Below are 6,000 nucleotides of genomic sequence, written 5' to 3'. Positions count from 1 at the left end.
TCTCTTTTGCCCTCCATTCGTGCCTCTTCAAATTCTACAGACACCTGAATTGACGGAACAAGATTCACATGCAAAGGTCTCTTTGGTCTCACATCAATGGACAACACACCATCCTATGGATGTCTGAGAAGGCTAGCTTTGTGTGATGTACCAACATTTATCTTCTAGCTCTTCCCTAAACTACAAATCCCAGGATTCGACACTGTAAAAGTTTCCGTAATAGACCAAAGTCTTCTGCTCCATTCCAGAATCGAAACGTACCATCAAAACCGGGAAAACCAACCGTTTTGATTACATTACAGGTGGGAGTTGAAGTCCGAAACACTTGGAAGATCGAAGTTTGCCCAAACCTGGTCTAGACTGTCAAAGTAATATAGTTTGATGCCACTTCAACTGCCACGGCTTAAAGCTATGGGATCATGGAAGTTGTAGTTTGATGAGGTACCAGCTTTCTTAGGCAGAGAAGACGAAAGGCCTTGTAAAACTACACCTCCCAGGATGCTATAGCATTGGACCTGGGCCCTCCAGGTGTTTTGGACTTCAACTCCCACCATTCCTAACAGCCTCAGGCCCTTTCCTTTTCTCCCTCAGCTGCTTAAGTGATCAGATAATCACATACAATGCAGGCAGATACTCACACTGAGTCACACAGGAGAGAGGAAGGTGGATTAGTTCGTCCTCTTTATATATGTAGCCACCTGCTGATATGTCATCAGTAGTAAGGGACACTGGCTTAAGCGGACGAGGGGGAAAAGGAAGGGAGCTGAGGCTGTTAGTAATGGTGGGAGTTGGAGTCCAAAGTACGAATATAATAGCCCGACCAAGAAGCCATGAGATCATACCTCACACACCTGGACTTCCTTTTCCCCTCAGCTTAAGCGGCTGAGGGAGAAAAGGAAGGGGCCTGAGGCTGTTAGGAATGGTGGGAGTTGAAGTCCAAAACACCTGAAGGGCCTGATCTATACCTACATTCTCTGAGCACCCCCTGATTTTGAGAGGCTTCTGAGGGGTACGTGTCGGATATCACCTCGTAAGTACAAATTTAACGAATTCAATCCGACTTCCGACAAGTAACGAAAATTTTGCACTTCCCTAATGGTGGAAATCGAAGTCCAAAAGGAAAGGGCCTGAGGCTGTTAGGAATGGTGGGAGTTGAAGTCCATAACACCTGAAGGGCCTGATCTATACCTACACCTCCTGAGCACCCCCTGATTTTGAGAGGCTTCTGAGGGGTACGTGTCAGATATCACCTCGTAAGTACAAATTTAATGAATTCAATCCGACTTCTGACAATTAATGAAAAATTTGCACATCCCTAATGGTGGGAGTCAAAGTCCAAAAGGAAAGGGCCTGAGGCTGTCAGGAATGGTGGGAGTTGGAGTCCAAAACACCTGAAGGGCCTGATCTATACCTACACCCCCTGAGCACCCCCTGACTCTGAGAGGCTTCTGAGGGGTACGTGTCGGATATCACCTCGTAAGTACAAATTTAACGAATTCAATCCGACTTCCGACAAGTAACGAAAATTTTCCACTTCCCTAATGGTGGGAATCGAAGTCCAAAAGGAAAGGGCCTGAGGCTGTTAGGAATGGTGGGAGTTGAAGTCCATAACACCTGAAGGGCCTGATCTATACCTACACCTCCTGAGCACCCCCTGATTTTGAGAGGCTTCTGAGGGGTACGTGTCAGATATCACCTCGTAAGTACAAATTTAACGAATTCAATCCGACTTCCGACAACTAAGGAAAAATTTGCACTTCCCTAATGGTGGGAGTCGAAGTCCAAAAGGAATGGGCCTGAGGCTGTCAGGAATGGTGGGAGTTGGAGTCCAAAACACCTGGAAGGAGGGCCCAAATTGGCCCATGCCTGGTCTACATGCACCCTACATTTCCCAGTATCCAAATAACATGGTATATTTTCAAGTTCAGCTGAAAATACATCTTCTATCTCAACTTTTCCTTGCTTTCCCCAAGAGTTGGGTACTTCTCTATCTTCCAAACCCATCTTGATTTGTTTTCTTATCCCATTTTCTCCCCCAAATCCCTCCATTTCTCCCCATTATCTAGCATGCAATCTTCTCCCAAATTTGGTTGTTAGACTAGCTATCAGCTTGGCCTGTTTCCGAAGCTTGGAGTGAGAGAGGAATAAAAGAAAGGCAATCTTTGTCAAGGCAGATCTCTTCTCCTTTCCCAACACGCTTTTCCTTTTCTGCCCCAAAACCTTAATCATGAATAATAGATTGCAATTTACTAGTTGGCGCGATCGTGAGTTGTGATACTAACAATCTGGAGCGACCGCGTGACATTGATGAAAGAGGTCCCTGTTTGGCTCTCCTTCTATTTTCTCTTAAAGTTGGGTGGCTTTTTTCTTTTGCAGATACACACTCCCATCCCCTGTTAGATACACACAGAACGTTGTGTTTCCGCAGGACTGGATTAACCATGTGCTTCGCGTCCCGGTATTGAAATGTATTCAGTATACTGCTTAATCTGTTTATAAGGATGGCTTTCTATTAGACGCATAATGTTAAACAGCAGGATTAACTAGGGCTTACCGAAGAGACTGTGTTTAGCTCCCGCTGCTGAAAAATGCTTGTGTGTGTGCCAGCGACAATAGAGGCAAAAAATCACGAAAGAAAATAACAGGATGAGGAATCGGGGTCCCAGTTATTACATAATACATCCAAGTAGTAAAGGTAAAGGAAAGATGGACTGACACCTGAATAAATAAGGGCCAGCTAACAATCAGGGCCAGCTAACACCTCCCAACAAAGGATTTCCCCAGGCAGGAAGCAGCCAGGCTTTGAAGCTTCTAATTGATTTCCTCTAGCTTGTGCACCTATACCTAAGAATTGACAGTTTTTACTTCATGGGTTGGTTTATTTTGTTATAAAGTTCTTATTTTTCTGTTTTTATGTAACTGTTTATGCAGTTCTATGTACCATGTGTGTACTTAGTATGTTCATATTTTATATTTTAAGTATGTTGAATGGGCTCGTCTCCATGTAAGCCGCTCCAAGTCCCTTTGGGGAGATGGAGATGGAGGCGGGGTACAAAAATAAAATTATTATTATTATTATTACTATTATTATTATTATTATTATTATTATTATTATTATTATTATTTTATTATGACACAGCAAACAAGATAGACATGCTGGATTTCGTATCACAAAATCACAAGTCGAACACTTCCCAAGTGTCTAGGACTGTGTGATGTATTTTTGGATGATGCGTGCAGGTCCCAGTAGGGTGGCCTTTTGCCACCCTCTTCTTCTTCTTCTTCTTCTTCTTCTTCTTCTTCTTCTTATTATTATTATTATTATTATTATTATTATTATTATTATTATTCCTGCTGGCTATATTGAAGCAGGTGCCCCAAAGATAAGTGAAAATGACAGCTGGTCTTTTGCCAATCATATTCTATTGGTGCATTGTGATAAAAAAAAAAATAAGACATGCTAAGAAAGTATCAGGGAGATTTAAACCATGGCCAAGTTCCTCTTCTAGGAGATGGGCTTTGCAGTTTAAAACGTATTGAGATGTATTTTCGGATGATGCGTGCAGATCCCAGTCGGGTGGCTTTTTGCAGTTGGCAGATCGTAATTTTGCCAATGTGTATTGTTTCCAAATGCCAGCTGAGATCTTTTGGCACGGCACCCAGTGTGCCCATCACCAACAGGACCACCTGCACTGGTTTCTGCCAGAGACTTTGCAGTTCAATCTTGAGGTCCTGATAGCGGCTGAGTTTTTCCTGTTGTTTTTCGTCAATGTGACTGTCCCCTGGGATGGCAACATCAATGATCCAAACCTTTTTCTTTTCCACAACTGTGATGTCTGGTGTGTTGTTGTTGTTGTTGTTGTTGTTGTTGTTATTTTCCCACTGAGGCAGTATCTATTGATGTACTCACACTTGCATGTTTTTGAACTGCTAGATTGGCAGGAGCTGGGGCTGACAGAAGGAGCTCACCTTGTCCCAAAGACTTGAACCCCTAACCTTCCGGTCAGCAAGTTCTACAGCTCAGTGTTTAACCCGCTCCGCCACTGCAGCCCCAATACAACAACTAATAATAATCATCATCATCATCATCATCATCATCATCATCATCATCATCCCTACTGGGATCTGCGCGCATCATCCAAAAATACATCACACAGTTCTAGACACTTGGGAAGTGTTCGACTTGTGATTTTGTGATACGAAATCCAGCATATCTATCTTGTTTGCTGTGTCATACAATAACAACAAGAAGAAGAAGAAGAAGAAGAAACGTCATTTATTATAAATAAGGAAATTCCTAGAGACCATTTTTGCCCAGGTGCATCTACCTGAGGATCAGATACATTTCAGGAGAAGTTAAGAGACTGCATTTAAACATGAAGAACAACTTCCTGGAGGTAAGACGTGAAGTCAACAGTAGGATCTGTCCACCACGAGTGAGTCCTTCCCTCCAGGTTTGGGGCTGTGCTACCCAACGTGGCACTCCGTGGCGCATCCATGCTTCCAAGGCACGGCATGGAGTTCGGAGCATTTCCTTTCAAAGCCCGGACTTCCTGATGTTCTCTCTGGCAACATATTCATCTCCAAACATCTCCCTCAGACTGAGATGGATAGTCAGGCAGACAGGGAGTGTGTGAAATGAGCCCCAAGTGAAGCCGAGAAACAAAGGTATTTAAGAAAAAGGATGCACCGCGGGAGTTCCTCGGAATGAGGATTCGCCAAAGACCGAGTATTAAAAGCGCCTTTGAGGAACTGTCTCTCTCTGTGTGTCTGGTACGGATGCAACTGATGCTCCAGTGGAATCGCTGCTTTGTTTTATATCCTGATTCCGATTCTGCTTGATCCACACTGGAGACGCCATCAAGGAACCCGTCCTGTTATAGCCTCCCCTGCAGAGTTTTGTGATTTGGGAGGTCGGGGATATCGGGATATTTCCTTGGCTCAGCTCAAAATTTATTTATTGCAAGGGAGGAGGAGGAAGCCAGGAGCCCCACAAGAGACATGTCATCACACCAGGCCTTTGGATAATTCATTTTAAATCAATATGTCAAGCCCGGCTTTGAGCAAAAGGGCTTCTATATCCTTCCAAGGCAAGGAGGAGATATGATAACAAAAGGAAGGAAGGAAGGAAGGAGAGAAGGAAGGAAGGAAGGAAGGAAGGAAGGAAGGAAGGAAGGAAGGAAGGAAGGAGATAATAATAGTAATAATAATAATAATAATAATAATAATAATAATAATAATAATACTCAGCCGCTATCAGGACCTCAAGACTGAACTGCAAAGACTCTGGCAGAAACCAGTGCAGGTGGTCCCGGTGGTGATGGGCACATTGGGTGCTGTGCCAAAAGATCAAATCAAAGATCAAAGAACAAATACAATTAAGGCCAAGATCGAAAAATCAGCTGATGACCCAAAATGCAGACTGTGCAAGGAAGCTGATGAAGCCATTGATCATATCCTCAGCTGCTGTAAGAAAATTGCACAGACAGACTACAAACAGAGGCACAACTATGTGGCCCAAATGATTCATTGGAACTTATGCCTCAAGTACCACCTCCCAGCAGCAAAGAACTGGTGGGATCACAAACCTGCAAAAGTATTGGGAAATGAGCACGCAAAGATACTGTGGGACTTCCGAATCCAGACTGACAAAGTTCTGGAACACAACACACCAGACATCACAGTTGTGGAAAAGAACAAGGTTTGGATCATTGATGTCGCCATCGCAGGTGACAGTCGAATTGATGAAAAACAACAGGAAAAACTCAGCCGCTCTCAGGACCTCAAGACTGAACTTCAGACTCTGGCAGAAACCAGTGCAGGTGGTCCCGGTGGTGATGGGCACACTGGGTGCCATTCCAAAAGATCTCAGCTGGCATTTGGAAACAATAGACATAGACAAAATTACGATCTGCCAACTGCAAAAGGCCACCCGACTGGGATTTGCGCGCATCATCCGAAAATACATCACACAGTCCTTGACACTTGAGAAGTGTTCGA

Source organism: Anolis carolinensis, unplaced genomic scaffold (assembly GCF_035594765.1).
Source record: "Anolis carolinensis isolate JA03-04 unplaced genomic scaffold, rAnoCar3.1.pri scaffold_8, whole genome shotgun sequence".
NCBI lineage: Eukaryota > Metazoa > Chordata > Lepidosauria > Squamata > Dactyloidae > Anolis > Anolis carolinensis.
Note: the sequence above shows the minus strand (reverse complement) of the source record.